Source organism: Gobio gobio, assembly GCF_949357685.1.
Source record: "Gobio gobio genome assembly, chromosome: 9".
NCBI lineage: Eukaryota > Metazoa > Chordata > Actinopteri > Cypriniformes > Gobionidae > Gobio > Gobio gobio.
The window spans coordinates 36,797,161-36,822,147 of NC_137115.1; the positions used below are offsets into that span (position 1 = coordinate 36,797,161).

General features: G+C 36.5%; 1 protein-coding gene across 21 annotated transcripts in view; it reads left to right on the top strand.

Moving 5' to 3' along the window:
- The first annotated feature begins 231 nt into the window (after positions 1-231).
- The window catches only part of mical3a (microtubule associated monooxygenase, calponin and LIM domain containing 3a), a 132,055-nt gene continuing 107,299 nt past the window's right edge, over positions 232-24,987 (top strand). For all 21 annotated transcript variants that reach the window (XM_079825458.1, XM_079825475.1, XM_079825474.1 and 18 more), the window contains exon 1: positions 232-692. The gene's annotated coding sequence lies outside the window, so the exon portion shown is untranslated. The remainder of the gene's footprint in view (positions 693-24,987) is intronic.

Here is a 24,987-nt window from a genome sequence, read left to right on the forward strand (position 1 = left end):
TTGCCACTTCTTTTTAAATAGGCCTAACCCTTTTATTATTTCAGCTTAATATGTCACTGACCCTAACGACAGAAATAAAGAGAGAAGTATATGTACTCTTATTAAAACACCAAATATATTTCAAAAAGAAATAATCCCAAAACACATTGAAAACTGTGAACGACCTTGCCTGGTGACGTCAATTTGAGCAAGCCAATCAGATTAAACCGTGGCAGTGTACCGCCCATTGGTGCCAAAAGTAGGGGGAGTGGAGCCAAGTAATGTTCTTTTATAACCGCCGTGCTCTTTCAGTGAAATACAGCGGACTACATTCGGCGTAAACGCAGAGTTATACTTTATTGTCTTGCGGACTATTATCATCTCATACGTGCCTGTTTACTCGCTAGAGAAAAAAAATCACGTAGGATTTGTTTTCCTCCCCCCTTCTGCTCAATAGTGTGGGATCCTCCTTTTCTCTCGCATTAGCGCCTTTCTGGTGCTGCAGTATGAACGGACACACACAGCCAAGCGGATTGAACTAGTACCTGCGCATTTTGGTTAAAATGTTTTACGCTGGTGTGGGATTTTGGTAACGACTTCAAGACGGACAAGTGGAATAATAACGTTAAACATGTCATCGTTTTGAAATTAGTTCTGGGGAAGTGCACTGGCAAACGCGTGTCCTTGTTTATTGTAGCATCCACGAAATAAAGGTAAGCACCCGACTGCGGTGATTGTTGTTTGGAAACGTATACTTTGCTAACTGGTGGTGGGAGTCCGACTCATTTCATCGAACCGGTTCTTTTGAAGAGTTCGTTTTAAAGAACCGGGTCAAAACCCGTTTGAATGGCTTTTATATCATTATGCATTAAACGTTCCATATTATTGTTGTTTAATCAGTTGTTCGATTCGGCTTTATTAATAAGGTCGTTTATTGTAATCATGTGTCCCAGTTCAGTTTGGTGCAGGTGATTGATAGTTCAGCTCAAAGTAATTTGCATGAAACAGTACTAAAATCATATCTCTCGGCTGAAAAAAGTCTGTGCACGGTTTATTTAACTTTTGTTTCGTTTGTGTTGTTAAACTGTTATCATAAACCTGCTGTATTTGTATCATTTCTGCGGTTCTACTGTTAGAGTAACTTCCATTTCGTCCCATCTGTCAAATCCTCGGTTCACTCCACATGCTCTTCTTAGCATAGGCTCAGATCAGTTGTCGGTTCTTTGCGTATCGGACATGTTTGAAAGGAACTGTTCTCGGTTCATTGAATCAGTGAGTTGTTGACGACCGGAGATCCGCTCGGTCCAATTCAATCTGATTACCGAATCGTTCAGATCTGCATCAACCGAGATACATGGTCAAATCTTAACTAAACAAATAGAGACACTGACCAACATTACAGGAAGATGAACAACCTTTCGTCATTTATTATTTAAGTTTCGACGGTTGATTAGCGTTTCGTTTCATAACGAAATTCGAAGCGGCTCGTCGTGTATAAACCAAACGAACGTCTGTTTACATTTTATTATAACATTCACATTACAAACCTATATTTTTTTTATTTCTGAATCACAAAAGAGGTGAACGCTGAATGACAGCCTGAGCCAACATTCCCATACATTGCTTCTTTTCCATACAGTGAATGGTGACTAGACTCTGTCAAAATGCCTGACCTCTTTTGTGTTTCACAGCTTGAATCCACCTTATTAAATAACTCATTAGACAGTGTACATTGACAGTGTACATTGAACTAACTATTTGAATGCACAATAACTAATCTGTATAATGTGTGTTAGTGTTACCAAAAGGCTACAAAAACAACCCACTGCTTGTGTAAATGTGAAATATGATATTGAGTGAATTATGGATGTGCTTATTTAGACTGCTGCATTCCTTGCAGAATTCCTCTGGTCTTTTAGGGAGAAATATGGGTAATGTCCACACTGAACTAACCCGTTAGTGAAGGTTACTGTTGCGTCATCACCTGTGCTTCTGATAATCTCAAAATGCTGTGATGTTTGCCCATGATGACCAATCTTGACATGTACAACTTGACTTTGACTCTATATTCTGACCTCTGTCTTACTGACCCACATTTTGGGCAAAAGCCTTTTTTCTACCCCATGAAGAGCCTGGTTCTGTATGTGGCACTAATGGTTTTTATTGATTTGATCTTGATGTTTAACACCGATGCATTGCAGGCATGCTGATTTTTTTTATTTATTTATTTTTTTACATGCAATTAGTAAAGGTTTATGGTTAGTTTAGTTTTTTTTTACTGACTAGTATTTCAACATAGATTGTCGAATGTTAATGTCTTCTTAATGTTGTGCATGTTATTGAGCAGGTTATAAAGTAACAGATATTATCCTGATCCATCCATTTTGTACATTAAAGGGATAGTTCGCCCGAAAATGAAAGATAATCCATGATTTACTCACCCTAAAGCCATCCTAGGTGTATATTCCCGGCGGACCGTCTTCTGTATTCTTACGGAAAAGGTGTAACGTCTGACGACATTGCACACACCAGTTACGCTCGTCAGATGTAGCGTAAGTGTTTTGAACTGCGAGAGGCGTTACACTTTTTTCGTAAGTTGAATACAGAAGACAGTTCACTGGAAGTTAGAAATTGTACTTTATAAAGTTCTATATTTTCCTTACACAAATGCATCACTTTGCTTCAGAAGGCCTTTATTAACCCCCCAGAGCCGTGTGGAGCAGTTATGGTTGATATAGATGCACTTTTATGGACTTCAGAGCAACATTCACAGTCATTATAAAGCTTGGAAGAGCCAGGACATTTTTTTATATAACTCTGATTGTGTTCGTCTGAAAGAAGAATGTCATGTACACCTAGGATGGCTTGAGGGTGAGTAAATCATGGGATAATTTTCATTTTTAGGTGAACTAACCCTTTAAATCATCCTTGTGTCTTTGTTCATAGTTAGGTCAGTGCAAAACCAGAGAGACAAAGACTTGAGTTTTGCTGACTCAGCTCAAGCCCATCTGATTATTTTGGCAAGTACGCCGGGCTTGGAGATTAAATGTTTGATTTTCTAACAGCAATCATCAGTGGGAGAGAGAGGCTGTTTGTTTGTTTTTAGATTTGGGAACCAGACATGAAATGACTGGGGTAGAACTACTCCACTATGACCAGTTAAATGAAAGTTAAGTAACATTTACCTTTTTTTTTGGAGCTCCAGTGTGATGCGTTTAATACGGAGTTCTCCTTTCCGAACTGGCAGACATTGAAAGATCATGCTGTGGGCACTGGGTTGGCCATAAAAGGAGATGTCTGCAACTTTTGGCAGTTTTGTTTAGGTCGTGGTGCTGCATGGATTTATTGCCAACATTTTTTGATTTTTCAAATTCTGCACTGGCTTTGCAAGGGGTTGTAACGGAAATGTCACGGAAGTGGAATTAAAAGGATCATGTTACTCCTAGGGAAGCACACTTGTGAATGAGAGTCAGTAATTCTGTTCATGTCCGTTAATGTCTTCGATTTGAGTGTTTTCTATTAAAGGCACAAGTAAGCTTTTTAGATTAAAATATCCAAAAACCACTAGAACAATGTTATATATTTAGTTGACTTGTGTACTAAGATTATCCCAAATGTTTCCAAGAATTTTTAAATCCAGAGAAATAAGCAATTTTAACCTCAACACGGTCTGTTTGTCGCCTATCAATGACATCATACCCGCGTTACCCTAGATTTATTTTGTAGAAACTATGGAAACACCAAATACGCTTTAATATATTATGTGTTTTATTAACAGGTGAACAACTGTTTGGATACCTTAATCAACATAAAACTAATCATTGTTATATAGCTCAACATAGTCAGTCTTATTGTTTAAATCTTGTTTTCTTTATTTACCACGAGTACGTCCATGTGTATGTGATTGGCTACAATGATGAACGCACGGGTGTGGAAGCACACAGACAGAAAAGCGGGAGCGTTTGAACCGTTTGACCGGTCCGCTGATAGACCCCTGCATTCAAACGCTCCAGTGTGTATCTGTGTAAGCGCTCTGTGAAAAACGTCATTGATGCATATTGACAGCGTGTTTTTGAATTGCTGATCATTGTAGCCAATCACAGATATGTTTGAGCACGTTAGCACAATGGCCAGTCAGAGGTGTTTACGATTCTGCTCAACAGCGCTCAAAAAGTCACATTTTTAAAATGTCAGTACTGACTAGGTACCGATTCGGTACTTTTGACAACACTACATTATAGGGATCATCCGATATGGATTTTTTTAGTGCAGATGCCGATACCGATTTTTTTTCATCAGCCTTAGCCGATGACCGATATGGGCTGCCGATTTTCTTGAGCCGATATTTGGAGCCGATACTGCTTTTGCTCCCTCAATTTACAACATAAAAATTACACATTGATCATGATGATAACAATTTTAAATTTACAATTTAAAAAAGGAACATTTATTGAACTAAAAAAAAACAATATTTAACAAATGGTAAAAACAGGTGAGGTAGAACAAGAAAAAAAAGAGTTCAGTGGTGAAAATAAATTCTGAAAATAAATATTTACGCATAAATAAAATAATTACACTATTGCACACAGTATCAACAAGCAAGCAGCATAATAAAGTGCACACTGACTGTATTATACTTAATTTTAAAACCATTTACAACCTAGTCATTTAATGGTTACACTCTAAAAAATGCTGGGTTAAAAATAATCCAAGTTGGGTTGAATATGGACTAACCCAGCAATTGGGTTGTTTTGACCCAGCGGTTGGGTTAAATGTTTGCTTAAAACAACCCATTTGCTGGGTTAAAACAACCCAATTGATGGGTTAGTCCATTTTCAACCCAACTTGGGTTATTTTTAACCCAGCATTTTTTAGAGTGTAGGTGCACTTAACTTAATCTCTTGTAGAGCAACACCAGCAGTAATTCAGGACAAAATCTCCCAATTCTCCACGTGAAACTTCAGTCTTTCGACCTTTTACCATCGTGTCAATTCTCAATTGATTTTGATTAATATGCTCGAGGGAGGGAGAGCAAGACAGTTTGAAGACGGTGAGAGCTGCCTGTGGACGCCTGTCTGTAAATAATGCAGGGAAAAAAATATCGGCGAATGCAGCAGCCTTGTATCGGCCGATATATCGGTCTAACACTACTACATTATAAGATATTTTTCAACACACTCAAATGTAACTAATATGATAAAACAGCACTGCCTTACCCCACATACACATGACTGAAAAAGCAGAAGTCGACATCTGCAACAAACTAACAGTAAAAACAGTATTTGTACTTTATTTCTCCTTTGAAAGATTCCCAATCTTTTCAAAGTTATGAATCTGGAATGGTTATGTACAGAATTGTTTCGGAAAGTAGAATAATCACTTGACGGATCAGGCATATCTTCCTTCCTTGTGAGTTTTTTTCTTTTGATCTGTGTGCTATCACAGATAGATTTATCTATACATCTAAGTGCAACTTACGCTCTTTTTTTGAACCCATCATGTAAAACTGGATCATGTAGCACATGGCATGATATATTGTTGTAAATTATATATGAATGTGTAATGAGGAGATGAGCGGTTGTCTTCAGATTGGCGGGGGCTCATGGACCTCTAATGGAAAGAACAGCTGCTGTGCAGAATTGTATTTAGTTCAATTTGTTTTAAATTAGGAGAACCTTGTAAGAATACCTCTAGCTCACTGCCACTGCGTCTGTAGACTTTTGAACATCTCTGGAATCTACTGAGTCACGTAAGATGCCAGAAATGTCAGTCTGGCGTGTTTTCCTGTGGCTGTTTAAGTTCAGTTTGAAACGGTTTGCCTGTATACTGCTGGAATCATGAGTAACATGGCAAGTGTTTTCTTTATGACCGATATTCTTTCTAACCTAACATTTGTATAATGGGCAAAAATCCTTGAAAACTAGATAATAAAATAATGTTCCGAACTTCCTTTCTTCTGAAATGTCTTTGTGATTTTATGAGATTCATGTGAAAAGGATGTTTGTATAGCAATGAGGAATGTTCAATTTATGTTTTTCAAAAGACCCCTGGGCGATGATGATCAATCAATGTCACAGAAGTCTTTTTTTCTTTAACTTTTTAGTGTTAACTTACAATCCAGACCAGCTCTACATGACAATTATTCTCAATGGCGCATGAGTTTTGGTTCTAAACTACTGGACTGTGTTCAATCAGTGACCAGACGGGGGGAGTGTTAGGGAAACCTGTTTGGAAAGAATCCCTATTTTTGCTAGCCTGACAAGCCAGACCCACATCAAGATATTGGGTCTGGGAACACACCATTGGCAGGGCTCAATCTGAGGGGCGGGAAAAACGGTTGTCTTTCAAGTTCCCTCTGCACACAATAGGATAGCGCTACAACCAACCAGAACAACGAAAAAGTAGGGATGTGACGGTGAGGAAATTTTCCCACCGGTTAATTGATGTGTGACAACACCGGTAGTACCGGTATCACCGGCGGAGGCTTTTAAATCACTAATTCTATCTAACCGAAAGTAACATGCACACGACCGCTCTGAACTGAAAACGAGCCAGTGCGCACACACCGTGAATGACAGCTCGTCTGTAAATGCGCGCTCTGTGAGGCCATGGGTGCATCTCAATCAGTTCCCTAGTTCAGTAGTCAGGGCACTGATCAAGCATTGATCAGTCTATGATTGAGATGCATGCCATGAATGAATAACAGTTTGTCCGTAAAGCCTTGTTTATACTCGACGCGCCCGCATGAGCGCGAGGGTGCGCGCCGCAAAAATAAATGCGCGCAGTCAGCGTAGCGCGGAGGCTCGCACTGCGGAGCCAGGCGAAAGTAAACAATGCGCACTCTGTGCGGCCGTGCACATTTTACTTTCGGTTTTGAATTAGCGCCAATTCGGCTGCGGGTTGCTTGAATTGTGGGTTCATTAGCCTATTATTTTTAATGAAAAACACAACAACAAAACAAATGACAAACTCCCTTAAATAGGCGCTTTTACGTTTCGCTTTGAAACCAAATCTTCCGCGATCATCTCAGTCAGCTCCTCACTCTTAAATCTGATGAATGACTCCTGCCGCTGCCGAGACTCACGGTCGGATCCTGCTTTAAGCAGATACGTTCAGTTTTTATTTGTATTGTCTGTTCTCTAACTGAACTAAATTATTTTATTACTATAAAAAAATCAAAAAGACGGTGGGCAACCGGTGTTGAGTCTACGAGGAAGCCTACAGAGAAGGTGTAGCGGAGCTAGTTGATAGATTAAACTTTTGCCGTATCCGGCCGAACACATCGGCCAGATGAAACTCTGAACACATCTTCCTTTTTTAAGATTGACTTCAGTGCTGTTAACTTAAAGGGTTACTTCAGCGATTAGCATTAAGCTTTGTATAAGTAGAAACCCGGTAGTATATTCAAATGATCGTACTTTTCCCCCCTCATGTTCCCCTGAAACGAGAGAATTATGCATTTTATTTCTGGAAAAAATCCTCAGATGACGCAAATATCGTCATTTTGCGTCATCTGAGGATTTTTGGGCCAGAGGCTAGAGACTACAGCCAGTAAACTTTGCTGTTTTACTGCTAACAACTATATCACTATGTATAGGCTACTGTGTGATCAGAAATCGAGTATTAGCGAGAGTCTTACCTCTAGGCGAATGCGTTTAGTACCAAATGGCCCAGGCTGTTCGTCATCTGGGAAGGTGAATATCGAAGGAATCGCGGTGTCCTTCAGAGTGGCTCTCTTCATTCCAAGCACATTCAGTTCGTAGTCTTCCTGCTTGAAATGGCGACTGCACTGCACATCCTCCATATTTTCAGGTTTTCCATATTAGTGTCCTCTCCAAAATCGGGTGGTTGATAGCCGGCAGCCACTGTTTGCACCACTCCAAATTTTTAACCGGCAAATGATAACTGGTGGTCCTTTTCTGGTTTTGGGTGTACATCCCGGTACAAAGCAACTTGGCACCATTTGGATGGAAAATACACTACTGTTTAAGTTATTTTAGGAACTAGCTCGTCATGGAGACTCACGATATAACGGCGTCTTTTTAGTTTCTAGTCAACTAACGTTAGAACTGGTAGGCGTGGCTTGGGAGTGGCCTCGTAGGGCAGCGAAGCAAGTGCATCCTGGGAGTTGTTGTCTTTCATCCACATGAGCCAAAAACAAATTTTCTGGCTTTTCTCAGTCTAGAAGGCACCAAATTCAAAAATAATTTCACATTTCTACTACCTAAATTACCCAGTTTAAATAGAGATTAATTTTCCCAGCGCTGAAGTACCCCTTTAACTCCAAGTCTTCCACAGTCGTGGCCAAAGACCGCTGTTCGCCAGCTTCTTTGTTTTCAAGTATACGGAACCACTGCAACTCTGCCGTCATTATGTTAAGCCCGCCCACCGACTCTATACACAATGTGATTGGCCTGACTAGAGTTTGGTTTTTCCAGCTCGCAAGCCAACGGAGAGTTGCTAGTAGACGCCCTGGCTTCAAATTATATTTGCTGCTGCTAGATTTCTAGGCTATATTTTTGCAGCTTGTTGGTGCAGAAATTACACTTCTGCAACACTAACCTTCTCTCTTTTTATTTGTGCAAGTGAGTTTTCAAAGACATCAAGACATTTTTTTTTAATATAATTCCGATTGTATTTGTCTGAAAGAAGAATGTCATATACACCTAGGATGGCTTGAGGGTGAGTAAATCATGGGGTAGGCTAATTTTCCTTTTTGGGTGAACTATCCCTTTAAGATGACTTTTTTTTACACAGTTAGTGTTATTATTATTTGCACGTATGTATTTTTAAATATATTTAATTTATCAGCCCAATCATACATACGGGCCTATAGAATGGTGTGCAAACAAATTCATAAAAAAAACTCTTAACTCTTGAACTCTTGCACTTAAAACCAACCCCCTGTCGAGCTGAATGGAATTCCTAAGAAAAAACAAAGCCATAACCTCTATTTTTCTCATTTAGTATTTTGTTCCTTTGGAAAATACGTCACAAAACCGTTCACAAGGACCTTAAAGTCAGGCAAAGTGTGTCAGCTGATACTATCAAATAGCATGGGATTACTCTCAAAAGCCTTTGCATAAACACTCTTCCTCAATCCACAGAACTCTCTAACCTGCATACATTATTAATAAGAGATGAGGGGTTTGAGATTAGATTGAACTGCTGATGCAGTTCGCATAAGTTTAAAAAAAGACAGTGACGTAAGGGGACATTCACACAGAAGACGTTTCACACAAAAGTCTAACAAGTCCTTCTAGCACGTTTACATAGAAAAACAATGGAAAAGTGGTGCAGTGGAATGGAAAACTGTCTGAACCGACCATGCATGCACACAAATCAATCAATTAGCTCTTTATGCTTGTCATTGTCACACACACATTACACACATTAGATCTCAGGTGGTTCCCAAATATTAACATTAGATTAAATTTGCTTGTTTTGCTACCACCTCAGTCACCAAGTTCTTTCACTTGGCCAAATTGCTGCCTTTTGATTTCTGTTTGTTTGTCTTTAGTGGGATAGTTCACCCATAAATTTTAATTGACATCAATTACTCACTCTCATGTTGTTTAACCCATATGACTTTATATAGTTCCAGCTTGCTCTTTTCTGCACTGCAAAACTGACACAGAACATTTGGATGACTGGATGGCTGCTTTTATGTTCCATGGAAGAAAGAGGATCATATGTGTTTGGAATGACATTAGGGGGTGAACAAAATGACAAATTTCAGTTTTGGGTAAACTGGCCTACTGTTTTTAAAGTTCCCACTGACCCTGTTTGGCCCTTATCTTAAAAGCAGAGAAGAGGTGGACAAACTTTCCCTGACAGAGTCATGACTGATGGGCCAGTCTATTTCCCAGCATGTCTGTGTGTCTTACTCTGATAAGATGTTACAGTGCCAGAGTGCCGCCACGCTCTGCCCACATTTCACTTCAAAGTGACTGGCGAAGGATTCTTCCTTCCTCTCACTGCCGCCTCATCTGCACCTCCTAAGCGACCGTCTCCACACAAGCTGTTTATTTGGAAGAATCCAGAGAGACACAATGGTGATTTCCTTCAGGACCCAGTGATACAGTCATCGTTCTGTTGGTTTTGGCTGTATGCGTTGATTCCTTTGCCACTACTTTTGCTGTGGAGCTCTTGTTTTGAAGAAATTATTTTGATTTGCTGTATTTGTTGAGTCAGCAAATGGGATCATTTTATATATTTTTGGTATGTTTGTTTTTCCCCCACTAAATTTAATATTGATAGGATACCATAATCGATATTGGATATCTCCATTACCTTTTTTAGATTCAGATTATCTTTGTCGTCACCTAACACCCATTTAAAGGTAATCTCTAAAAACACTAATAATTTAATAACAAGGTTAGCAAATATAAAAATATATATTTTTTTAAAATATACATTATGATTTTCAGTTAATGTTTTCATAGGATCGGTCATTTATTTGCCAAAAGATTATTATAATATATGACCCCTTTAAACACCCATAATTCTATTTTAGTTTTGTCGGATTTGTGAAACGTTCTATTATATTTATATATTAGGGATGGAACGATTACCGGTTTCACGATAAACCACGATAAAATGTACTGACGGTTAGTAATATCGTTCAAAAATTAATTATCATTTAAACCGCGTGTGATTATCACGATTTTGAAAACTCGCGGTAAATCCTGTGCAGTCAGCGACTGTCAGGTGTGCGCAACGCTGTTTTTGAATGAGAAGAAATGGAAGAAGGCAGTGACAGCACTCGGGGGATTGTTCAGCCTTCTAAAAGGACCAAATCTGAGGTGTGGTTATATTTTGGCTTTTACAAAAGTCCTGAGGGGAAACTTAATCGAAGATGGTCATCCTGTCTGCAGAACATGGCAGATGAAAGTCGCTGTAATAGGGGGAAACACTTAACATCAGCGAACACAAGGCAAGTGGACTTAGACCTCAATACCAAAACTACGTCTGGTATAACTACCACTCACACTCGCCACTTTGGCGTTGAACTTATTATAGTCTTCTCAAAAGCCTGTTATAATCGTGTTGCGCATTATAACCAACCACACGTGTTTCCAATAATCAGAGGCGTTCAGATTAGCAGATTAGTTTTGTTCAGAGCGTGCTCTCACAGAAATCTGCGCTCAAAACGTGCGATGCATGCAGGAGATCCCTTCATCATACAGTGATTGACTGTTTTTGTTTTATTTCAGCAGCGAAAATAGTTTCAAACAAACACAGCAGAACCACAGCGCATCTGATATGGCTGCATAACGTTGGCTTGACGTTCAAGATTCGCGAATTTAGGGACCGTCTCTAAAGTTACATTCAAGATTTATACACGTTTCTAACTTCAATAGCATTTAAAGAAAATGACTTGCAGTCCAAACCAGCTGTAAAGTGTTCATCTAGGTGTCAGGTAGGCCTATATGCACACCTTTTGGATTTTTGATATTTAATAAAATAAACTGTCAAATCATATGAAAATATGGATATGCATTATTTCATTAGGATACTGTTTGGGCTCGTACACAAAATATGCTAGATTTAAATGTGTCTGATAGAACACTGATGTATTGCTTGAGAATATATTTACAGAGATAATATTAGAGATTATATTTACACCAAATTATTATTATTTGTGCATTATGCGTTGCTATTGATGACGGCCATTATAAAGGAGATCCCACAGAATAGAATCTAGCTTAAAAAAGTGCATAGAGCTGCTTGATTTATTTGTTGTTTGTTGGTTTTCAAATATAAAACATGTTGAAATGTTTTAAGTGTGTGCATCTGCTCTTTTTGAACACTTTCATCTCATTTGAAGAAAACCGTGATAATATTGATAACCGTGATAATTTGGGTCACTATAATCGTGATGTGAAATTTCCATACCGTTTCATCCCTATTATATATTTAGAGATATTTGTGGCATTGCAGTAATCTTAATGAGTCATTTAATGACATAAATGAATAATTTAAAATGGGACTTCAGGTACCTTATCTCAGAGAAGGGTGTATTTTATTTTCTTGAATCGAACCTTCATCCTTTGGGTGATGTGAAACATGCCTGTTTTGACATTTACGTGAGTCACTGTACTTTTCACCTTTTTGTTTTCATGAGTGCTTTTGGGGTAGTAGTTGTGAGCCAGTCATCCTTTTAAGATCAGTTTCCATTATTTTTGCAGTTGTCCTCTTGTTGACTCCACAAAAGAAGCTTTTATTCCACCCATCACCTATAGTTTGTGAAATTACTGTTGGATTATAATGTAATTCAGTATGTGTCTATTTTTCTTCTAATGGAAGTCCATTTAAGGGCTTAGCATCTGTCTGAGAGTTTTGGGTTACAGGCCTATTGAAGACGATTTTGTATTCCATTCACACTTGGAGGCCACCCTTTTCCTCTGCTCGGTTGGCGCAAGCTGCTGACTTCAAGCCAGTTTTGCGATTTTGTCCTCCTTACAATGTTTAAGGTTAGGATTTGAACCATGGAGGTTGGTCCTTAAACAGCGCTTCAGGAGAAATCTGTCCTCTGCCCCTTGGCTAGTTAAAGGTGGCAAGAGATCACAGATGTTGGCGTAACATGCACGTTAAAGCAGGAAAGGTTTCAGACTGCAGAAGCTTGGCCAAAAGAGTTTCAGGGTTCCCACTCATCCTGGAAAACCTTGAAATAATTTAAATTAATTTTACAGGTTATATCCACGGATGTATATAGAGAACAGTGGTTATATCCTCATCTGTAAATGTTACTAATTCACGCGAGTATTTCCATTTTGCATGAAAGTGTGTCAGACTGACATTAAGCTTCATACTTCACAGAACGAGCGGCGGGCGCGTGCATTCGTGTCAAACTGACAGAACGCAGTCGATAGGGAGACTCATTTTCAGCGCAAAAACATTAATTTATCTGAAATATCTGCTGTTGGATGCTGATTTAGGTTTAAAAGTCAACATGTTTTTTCTATTAAGAAATGTATTTTGTTAAGGACAAATGACTGGGAAAGTGTAAGTAATTAAAAAAACGTGAAGTGTTTGTCATATTCTGACAATAAAAAGTAGTTTAAAACCACAATTAACAGTCTGGTTTCTACAACTTTCACTTAGGAGCAAAAATCTGCCTTTAAATTTGAAAGAGAGAAATATTTGACATTTTATCGTGATAGTTATCGATATCGACTGATATGAAAATATTTTATCGAGATCACTTTTTGGCCATATCGCCCAGCCCTAGCTAACTGTCTGATTGAATATAAATGCAAGACGTATCTACAAGATAAAGAAATGACAGTAACAGGTTACTTTGTCCATAGCGAATGTGTGTGTGTGATAACATTCCTCTTATGTTTTTTTTGTTTCAGTTTTTCTTTAATATCATTTTATTGTACACTCAAAAAAATAACTCATTGGACAAACTCAATTTAATTGAGGGCAGGTTTTCCATCCAATAAATATGTGTAGCCCCGACTCATAAAAAACTAATTCACGCAATGAAATGTAATAGAGTTGGTCCAACTCAATTTGGACTAACTTAATTGAGTTGGTCCAACTCAGCTTTAACCAATTTAATTGAGTTGGTCCAACTCAATTTGGACCAACTTAATTGAGTTGGTCCAACTCAGTTTGAACCAACTTAATTGGGTTGGTCCAACTCAGTTTGAACCAATTTAATTGAGTTGGTCCAACTCCGTTTGAACAAATTTAATTGGGTTGGTCCAACTCAATTTTATCAAATACTTAAAATTAAATATACACTTATCAAATGATTTCATGCTTGTCAAACTTGAATTAAAACATTTAATTGGAAAATCAAATATTGTGAAGAAATCCTTCTTTGTACCCCACAGACACAAGACAAATATTGACTGAAATATTTTTTTATTTAAAACTCAAACAGGTTTGCAAGTGTTTTACTGTAAAATGTATTTTTTAAACTTGACTATTAATAACACAATGTAATATTAAAAGTTGACCCCTTAATACAAGTAACATACACATTTATGGCTTAATTAATTGTATTACTCGAAACAGACTAAAACCACTAACTAGAAATTCATGTATTGGTTCACTTTAAAAAAAAAAAAACTGTACTTTTTCTGTGCATGTTATTATGTAAACTAATCAATATTGCAAAGTCAAAACAAACTTGACTATTATGTTTTGGGTAACACTTTACAATAAGGTTTGTTAGTTAACTACATTAGTTAACATGAACTAATAACAAACTGCACTTATAAAGCATTTATTTATCTTTGTTAATGTTAATTTCAACATTTACTAATGCATTATTTAAATCTTGTTAACATTACTTAATGCAGTGTGAACTAACATTAACAAACCATGAACAGCTGTATTTTTATTAACTAACGTTAACAAAGATTAACTAATGCTGAACAGAGGTGTTGTTCATGTTAACTAATGCATTAACTAATGTTAACTAATACAACCTTATTGTAAAGTGTTACCATGTTTTGTATAACTAGAAAAAGCTAGAACCACTAAGTAGAAATATATGTATTCGTTCACTTAGTTTTCCATTAAAAAAAAGAAAGAAAAAAAGGTAAGTGTATCAAAAATAAACACATTTGTACTTTTTATGTGTGTGTGGTGTGTAAGAATCTCTATGCAATGTGTAAATCCCCATGACGGTGCTTGAAATTTCCTTTTCTGCATCCTCAGTGGCCTGGACAAAAACACAAAACACTCTGGTTAAGCCAAGCTGAATTGTACCCTTTTTATTTCAAAAGTAATCAGCAAACTGCATTGCTTTTAATTTAGAACAGTTCATGTGACTGCAGTGGTTCAACCTTAATATTGTAGAGCGACAATAATTTTTTTGTGTGCCAACAATATCTAGTGATGGGCCAATTTTAAATGTGATTCGGATCTCCTGTCAAGCGGCTAAACTGCTGAAATCACGTGACTTTGGCGCTCTGATTTACTGATTCGCTTTGTAAGGCTTCAAGAAGCAGTGTTTTAAAATCGGCCCATCACTAGATATTGTTGAAAGTTGTTATTTTGGCACACATAAAGTATTCCTTTCGCTTCAAAAAAATTACGATAGAACCTCTGAACTCACATGAACTATTTCAAATGTGTTTTTAGTATTTTTTGGTGAGCTAACCCTAATACTGTGTATGGTTACCTGGATGATCTACGACTGTTTTTATTTTTTGTGATGGTTCTTCACGAGTCCCTTGTTTACTGAGCGGTTAAACTGCCCAATGTTCTTCAGAAAAATCCTCCAGGTCCTGCACATTCTTCAGTTTTCCAGCATCTTTTGCATATTTTAACCCTTTCCAGCAGTGACTGTATGACTGTCATTGACATTGTACTTAATTTGTCTTCCACGAAACATGTAAGTATCTTCTGTTGCTTCCGAAGGGCAGTACTAAATGAAAAAAAATTATATTTAAACAAAATAAGAAAAATGTAATCCTGTTCAAATGATACAGTCCCTGCTGGAGAGGGTTCAAAAATGCAAAAGATGCTGGAAAACTGAAGAATGTGCAGGACCTGGAGGATGAATTGTATCAATTCATATGTATATAGCCTACTGTACATAAGGAAAAATAAGTTTGCCTGTTTAGCACTATTTTAAACTTTTCTTGGGTTAAATTATATTAGCTTGCATTCATTAATATTCACTTATATAAGTATAATTAAAAATATTAGGATGCAAGTTACTAACGTTTTACAATTTCACATTTAAAGAAATCTATTGTTTGATCATGTCAAATATGTATTATATTAAAGAGCCATGCAGGTACCTATAGTGGGTAATTGCATTACAAATTAATTTTTTTCTTATTCCAGCCACAAAATGACTCTAATTTGCCTTGTTGCATTGGAATTCTCTATTTTAACCTTAAATACTACAAAAGTGTAATATAAATAAGAACATTTTTAGAATTAAAAAAAATAAATAATAATAATTATATGGTCATTAATGGACCATAATTATTGCATAAATATTAGGTTTATTTAGAACCAAAATATCTCCTCAAATTTTTCAATAAATATTATTAAACCAAAATATAGAACATTTATTTAATTGAAAAAAGGTGTACGGTCACATTTGACCATAAATGAGTATGAGTGTGAACGATTAAGGAATACCTGAGGGCTAAATACAAGAAAAACATTAACGACGTTGTATCTCCATCCCTCTCCATAATAAAATGATACTGTACATGTGGTTGACGTAATAATCAATGCACACTATGCTGTACTGTTTACCAAACATTGCTGCAAATACCTGAATAGTATTAGTGAAGCTGTTGTTGTGTATCCATTCAAATGTACGGACAGCGCGCGCCGCCCTAAGATCAGAGCATGTCGTTTCAACGGCTCTGGCTGCAGCTGAACGAATATGCGTGTTGTAAATAGCGTTAAAAAATTATAACGACTCGCAATATTTGGCGGCCGGTGTAGATTCTGTGGCGCAGCGCCACGGATTAGTCTGTGAGGGAAATGTCGATCATAAGATACACAAAAACAAAACATAAATTCTTAAAACACATCAATTTTATTACTTCGCTATGATCCAACTCTTTAGAATCCATACGTTTGCGTGGAACAGATCCAAATTCAGCCCTTTGTCCAGTTATCTTGATCTCCATACTCATCAGCGACCGTAAATGTCAAATCCCGCGCACATTGGGATGTTTTCAAATTTCAAATAAAAAAAAACGCGCCCTCGTGAAGCGTTACGACATGATTTACGGCAGTGACATCGAACGCTCATTGGCTCTCGCCTGCTTTGTCACAGATTGTGACATGCCGTGTTTCAGTTGATTTGTATTTGAAAAATGGGAAAAGCGCGCCTTCACTGACTGAAGCCGGATTAATATTTTCACTGATTAATAATTTACACCCTGCTCAGTGCTCATACAAATCTATTATATACCACCAGAGAGTACTGCGACTGCAACACATCGTCATTTGAACTACTCTTGGTACCGCTTTTGACATTTTTGCAATAAATAAATCATTGTGATACGTTACACTGGTCTGTCTGTTGTGCTTTTATTTATAATAAATGGTTTAGGTAACTTAGGTGTAGGATTAGCCGTTCAAAATATCTTTTTAATGCTATATTGTTATTAAAATCGTCATTTTCCATCACATTCTGTCCATTGCGTGTTATTCTCTTTATATTCTGTATAAAATTGGTATGTTTAGGTTTGGGGGTATTGTTAAGGGATCATACATTAATCCATAAAATACATTTTGGATCGTGTTTTCGTGTATTTTCCCGCACAGGGCTTAAAGTGATTTGGAGATTGAGAAATACTGAACATCTAACATACACGATTAACTTATATGTCGAAATTTGTTATTTTTCGTGTTAATCAGGTCCAATTCAATGCACCAATTCAGTGGCAGCAACAAGTAAACGGCGCCAAAACGATCGCAAGCACTTTGAACAATCCACCTCGCATAACTTTCACAGCTGTAGCATATTTCACTCAGAATTACGATATACACATTATTTGACAGTGAGGTAAATTCTTAACTACAAAAAAACTAATACTTACCAATAAGGAATTCGCCTTAACAGTCCTCGCAGCACCAGATGAGAAAATGGTGGCCTCACCGTGAGCTTCTTCTGTTCCATCCTCTGAGCTTGTTATGCGCATGCTCAAATGCCGCGCTCCAAAGCCCAAATTAATTTGAGTTAATCGAATTAAAATAAATCTCATAGATGAAGCTGTTTATATATTTTAGGTTAGACTTATTAAATATATATAAGTATTCACCCTAATTAGATATATGTAAATAAAGTGAACACAATATAAATGTGTCATATCTAAGAAGGGCTTGAATCATTTTTTTGAGTGTAGGGATTTCATTTAAACTGTCCTTTTGTGTTGTAACTTATTTTGCACATAATGTAGGCTATAGCACAGACATACCCTTACGAAAATTGTAATGGTTCTATTAGATAGTAAAACCATGCTTTTTGGTGTATTGATTACCATTTGTATAACCACACAAATACCATAGTTAAAGCTACACTGTGTGATATTTTCCCCCATCTAGCGGTGAAAAGGTATATGACCATCCAGTGAATATTAGTTTCTGTTCCTCTCAATTCCGATTTCGTTTTAACTCCTACGGTGGCCGATTTAGTCCAAGATTAACATGGCTTCCAGTTCGACCTCGTCCACATTCGACACAGTGCCATCGAGTGTTAAAACGCGAAAGGTGAAGCTTGAATTTACGGGTATGTCCCTCTTTGGCTAATGTACTTTCAAGATGGAGGGGCAACATGGCGACCGGCATTCGAACTCCTCACCCGTATGTATTTTCAATGGCATATTATAAACTTACTTGAATACTTTATTACTTGAAAGAAGTAAATATACATTAATGAGCACATATATTTTTGAAAGAACTAAGTGTTTTTAGCTAAGAATAAACTAAAAAAGTTACACAGTGCTTTAAGCTATGGATTGAAGCAAAACTTTGGTTAACTTGGTTACCATGGAATAACTACAATAACCCTGTTTTAGTTATTAATATAATTTTTTTGTTTGTTTTATTCGTTGTAAAACCATGGTTAATTTTTGAAAGCTATATTCACTATGTATGTGTTCATAGCACTCAGCTGACATGTTTGTTTGAAGGACAGCATTGGGCAGGATGTGGAAGTGTTTTGTCAGTAAAAAAAAGGGGGCTTTTTTTATCCGATTAATTGGAAAAATTATCGACCAACTAATCGATTATCAAAGTAATCGTTAGTTGCAGCCCTATATTCCATGCTGTTATTTTCCAGTACTTAAAGCCACAATATGTAATTTTTTTTTCGCTGCTTGAGGCCACTTGTTCAAAACAAAGGATTTCACAGAGCTTTTATTATGCCGCAGAAGACCGCTTCCGCTTTTTCCGCTCATGCGTATGTGGGGTAACGCAGTGCTGTTTTATCATATTAGATACATTTGAGTGTGTTGAAAGTTATGTTAGTGCTTAGACATGTGCCGGTAAACGGTTATACGATATACCGCAATAATGAACATCCACAATATTGTTATCGTGGGCACTTCAAAATACTGTGAATAATTATTTATTATGAATTATTCAGATTTTTAGAATGTATTTTAAGAATACTTTACCCATCAACCGTTTAAAATGAACAATATGTAAAAGAGGACCGCGCACTGATGTAAACAAACTCAACGTGCATGAGCACATGGCTGAGCGCGTGAACGAGACACGCTGAAGTGCACATTCACTCTCTGACAGCAGAGGGCGCTGAGAAATGCAGCCGTTTCCCCTAAATACTTAAAGACTTAAGGCTATTCATTTTCAAACTTAAACATTTTATATTTTAATCTGGAATAAATTACATGCCCTAGATATTGTTTGAATGTGTTCTGATTGTTATTCAGTCACACACTTTACAATAAGGCTCTATAATTTAACATTAGTTCATTCATTAACAAACTGACAATGAAAAATACTTCTAAAACGTGTATTAATCTTAGTTAAATGTAAATTTCAGCATTTAATAACACATTATTAATATCAAAAGTTGTAACTGAATTATTTAATGGACCTGCGCTAACTAACTAACAGTTGCTTTTTTAGCTAACATTATCAAAGAATAATAACTGTAAAAATTTAGTTATTCATTCTTTGTTAATGTTAATGCATTAACTGGTGAGACATTATTGTAAAGTGTTACCTATTGTTCTTTATAATTCCTTTGCACTTTAATCTGTTTTAAATATTTGTTTACTTTATACATTTGTGTGTATTGCTTTATTGTATTTAAATGTTTGGTTCTTTTGTTATAAGAAAGTTATTAAACCTGTTATAATATGACAACACTTTTTTTGCAACAAATTTCAATATCGTGATAATACCGTATACTGTGATAAAAGCTTCAGCAATTAATCGCAACATGAAAATGTGATACCGGCACATGCCTATTAGTGCTACTCTGTGCGTTCGCTCGGCAGCTCCTATGAGACACTTGTTGCACATTGCAGTACGCTATTCGATATCGATATTTGGCATGGTAAAACATGATACTCGTGGTAAATCAAGAAAACCAGATTTAAACAATAAGACTAACTGTGTTGAGCTAGATAACAATAATTAGTGTTCTGTCGATGAATGTATCCAAACAGTTTCTCACCTATCTAATAAAACACAAACACACAGTGTCTTTGGTGTTTCCATGGTTTCTACAAAATAAAACTAGAAATCGAGGGTAACGCAGGTATGATGTCAGTGATAGGCGACACACGGACATGGTCCATGTCCTAGTTAAAATTGCTTATTTCTCTGCATATTTTAATCCCAAAATCTTACATATTGTGCCTTTAATGACAACTAATGTATAGTACTTGTAGGCCATGGAATCTGCAATCTGAATTTAGATCTGTGGAATGAATTTAAACATATGTTTTATAAGAGAGTGCTACATGCTTATCGGTTGCCAAATGTTTAATGAAATCAGCCAAATATTAAATAAAAAAACATGCAAAGGGAATTATGTGGATCTTTCCACAGCTTTCTGCCTAGTGTTTACTGTTTGTTTGCAGAAGATCAGCTGTCAAACCAGTACGACAGTTTCTTCTCCTGGGTTTCTGTTTGGGTACACATTGAGTGTGAATTAAAGGTGTTTAATCACAGGTATGTCATGTTGAATTAATGTCATGTTGGAATTATAATAATTATTATACATAATTACAAGATGGAAACTCTGAGTTTAGCAATACTCACTGCTGTTTAAATCATTTTGAAATAATTTCTAAATAAAATAAAAAATAAAAAGTCTCTATGGCAGTGCAAACAGCCATTCCATAGGCGGATTTATTGGAAGTGACAGACAAATACTTACCCAGTTAATTCTCTTGCAAATTGTTGAATGTGCACCTGGTTACACTTGCTATAATAATAGCTTATCAAACAGAAATATGTGTGGAAGTTTCTGCCTTACTGCTTTTTAAATGTTGATATTGGTTGTTCTAACATAACGTCATTGTGGTCAAGTGGGAGAAGTCAACGTTTTTCATTAAATTTCTAATTAATAAGTACGTAAACATTTAATTGTGATAATTCTGATATGTAAATTCAGCAAAGGGGCATACTTAAAAAAAAAAAAAAAAAAGCATTTATTTGAATGAAAGTACATGAAGTTTGATTGGTGAAGTGCTTTGCTTTTGTATGACGTTATCACCTAAGTTTTCGGTTATAGTAATAGTTTACACAAAAATGAACAATTCTATCATTCATGCATGTTATGGTTATATTATATTTAAAATAGGAATAAGAAGTTCTTTCTGCAGCTCCAGTCCCTATTCAATGCAACTAAACAAATAAAAACAAACCTGTTCCTGTTGTTTCACAACAGAGTCACACGGGTTTGAAACCACATGAGATGAGTAAATAATGACACAGTTTTCAATTTTGAACTATTCCTTTTAAGCAGACTAACTTCCTCACCAGCCAACTTGTATGTAGATACGTATATTCACTGATTTAACTGTCAATCTCATATTAGGTTTGCAGCTGTTTGCATGTTGTCATTTATTAACGTAAAGCCAAAGCTCTGGCAGGTCTAGGTCAGTGACAGTCTTTGCTGTCTGGAGTCTTGTTTACGCTGTGAGTCAGGGTTAACCCCACCCACAGCGCGTGGGATTAGATCAGCATGCCGTATTCACGGGATTACAGCCTGTTGTCTGTTTCTGAGACCAGGAAATGTGCGCAGTCACGTAGTAACTAACTACCGCTTCTGTTTATGCTGCTCATGTCGGAGATGATATGTAAGATGACACGTGGTTGTTTCCTCGGCCAGTTTCAGTCTGTGAAAGGTGTGTCTGGTGTAATTTACAATGCTAATAAAACCTAACATAGAGTAAACATGTTTTATTGTTGCAGGTGAATGACATTGCTATGGAAGCTTGTTTCTGCTACGGAATAAAACAAGTTTTATTCTCTATTCTGATTTTTCTCTCAATTGCTAGTTTATATCGCACAATTCAGACTTTTTTTTTTAAAATCTCGCTATTATTATAATTTTTTTCACCACAGAATAACTAAATAAAAAGGTAATTGTGACTTTTTATACCACGATTTTCACTTGTTCTCTCAATTGCAAGTTTATGTCTGATGCAAATTCAAATGCATTATGGAAATTATTTCCGTTTTGCTGTCTGGATTTCATGAATGAGATTTCAAAGTTTTACTAGGGCATGAAAAGTTTTTGCACCTGGCTGAGCATGACCAAATCTTCCATTGCTGTGATGGCTTCTATCTCAGAGTCAGAACATCTGATTTTTAGATATTTTGAGATTTTGGATATCATGCTTCTTTCCAAACTGGGACGTACTAAAATAACTACTGCAGCAGGAATTTCGAGCGTGCCTAAATCATTATGAAGGATCATGACAACGGGGATTGGAGAGGTGGGGATATATTACTGTTTCTTTGGCCTTGAAATTTATTGCATAATTTGTGGTTGATGGTCACAGCCATCCAAACAATCTGGAATTCTATCAATCTGCACAAGTTTAGCAAGCTTTGCTGCTTAATTCCTGTGGTAATCAGTGTGGCAAAATATTATAATACATTTGTATTTTTTAAGTAAAAGTGTATGTAAAAAAAAATGTATGCAATAAATTTTTCGGATGGAGCTGTACACGTTTCCAGCTTTTGCTGTTCTACGGAGTTAATTAGAATAAGATGCTTAAATTATTTGCAAGCTAAAACTTAAAGCCAATCTTGTGTTGGAAATGATTCAAAGAAAGTTTTGTTGAATGAATCTTGGTGTTTTGATTATTGACGTAGTTCTGTTTGCCAATGTTTGTTATCAACCACACACGTCTATTTATGGATAACTATGCAAATATGAACATGTCCAGATAAATTCAGGAAGCCAAATATTGAAATGAATGTTAGGGCTACATAAAGGTCATAAGGGACATTTGTGCATTGACTGTTGCTTCTTGAAAAAAAGATATTAAAATAGAAGTACTTTTGGAATATCAAAAAGTCATGTATTTTTATTATTAATGATCAACTTTCTCAATATGTCTCAATTGCATCATGCAATATAGAAATTATAGTTGTCATTAGTCACAGATATCACAGAGTGGTTTTAGAAATGGTCAAAACAAATGTGTCTCTACATCCTTAATTTGTATTTTTACAGAACACTAACAAGATACTGATGTATTAGACATGAGATAATTTAGGTGACACACAAACGAATGGGTCAATGTGCATACATTATCTTTGAAAATAACACTTAATGAACTTTTTCGATTCTCAGAAATAAACTATTCTGTTTATTAGCATACATAATATAGTATTTGTTTTCTTGTGATTCCTGTGGTGGCATATTTCTTTGATTCCGGTGGTGGCATATTTTCATAATGAAGTGTGTGTCTTCTGTTTGTGGGACAGTCTGTGTTTTGGAGCTTGTGTTTAGACTGTTTGTAGGCAATGTCTTTTAATCTTGGTGCGGAAAATGGTAAGCTATGGAAAGCTGGTTGATGACAGAACTTAACTATATGTGTTCACCATGATCTGTGGTAAACATATATAGACTGTGATTATTTAAAGGAATAGATCACCCAAACATGGTTATTCTGTCATGTCGTTCCAATCCCTGCTGTTATTTTCTTTTCTGCCAAACATAAAAGCAGAATTTCTTTCTTTTACATACAATGACAGTTCACAATGACCACAACTGTCAAGCTCCAAAATGATTTTTCAAAATTTCTCTTGTTCTGTATCATAGAAAAACATCAAACAGGTCCCATTTAGTCTTTTAAAATCTGTTGTTTTGATTTTCTTTCTTGATAGATTCACTTCTCAGGCTCTGTACTGCTGATTTCTCATGCGTTTAATATCAATGTATTTATGAGCACATTGCAAAATTTCATGTCATTTTTCTCTAGCTATTCAGTTTTTGAGTTTGTCTGTGTTTTAGAAACATTATATATTTCATGTTTACTTGGAATTGAAACCGCATCAAAGGTTAAAGGGTTATTTCACCTAAAAATAAAAATTCGGTCATCATTTACTCACCCTCATGTCATTCCAAATCTGTATGACTAATAAACTAATCCAAATTTTCTGATGAGACATAATTGCTTTTTATGATGAACAGATTTAAAGGGATAGTTCACCCCAAAAAAACAGATGATAAATGATGACAGAATTTTCATTTTTGGGTGAACTAACCCTTTAAGGATTCAAAGCACAGCAGATAACTCAAGTTAATCAAACTATTACTCACAATCACAGGGGTGTGGTGGATAGTGTTCAGACCGTAATTATGGGTAATATTAATGCAAGCATTTTTGTAACTCCATTTGATAGGATCGCCTCCTTTATTTTATATCAGGAGATTTACTACAGTTGCCATTCTTTTGAAAGAAAGAAAGAAAAAACAGCTAATTTCAGGTGGATACTGGCCTAGTTTGCCTCACCCACATTTTGCTTTGTTTACCTGCCCACATGCGGCTCTGTTGGCTTAGCTCCCCTCCTCCATCATTACAGCATGTGTATAATGATGTCACGCTCCTTGGGTGATGTTACCATAGTGACAGCACACTGTCTCACCTGATTGTCTGGAGGGAAAGACACAGTAGGAGGAGACATCACAGCTGTTTGATAGACCACACAGTTGTGGAGCCTAATGTTTTATGCAATGGTAAAGAAGCCCCTTCGTTCCCACGGGAGTTTTTAGACAAGGAAAATCAGAGCCAAACAAAGAGACTTGAAGATAAATGTGCAGTGTCTTTCTGTAAGATAAATGAATGGGAAATATATTACGAGTTGTCCTCCAGCACAAGGAGGTTGTGATTTTTATAACCTAGGTTTATTAAAATCTAGAGATTTGAGTTCTGATTGTATGTCCCTCAGGCTAGTAGTCTTAAAATCTTTGATCTTGCCCCCACACGGTCCGTCATGTGAAAGTGATTTCAGTTTTCATGTTTTTAAATGTTGCATGTGATCTGCTGAATACCCTGGAACCTGCACAGT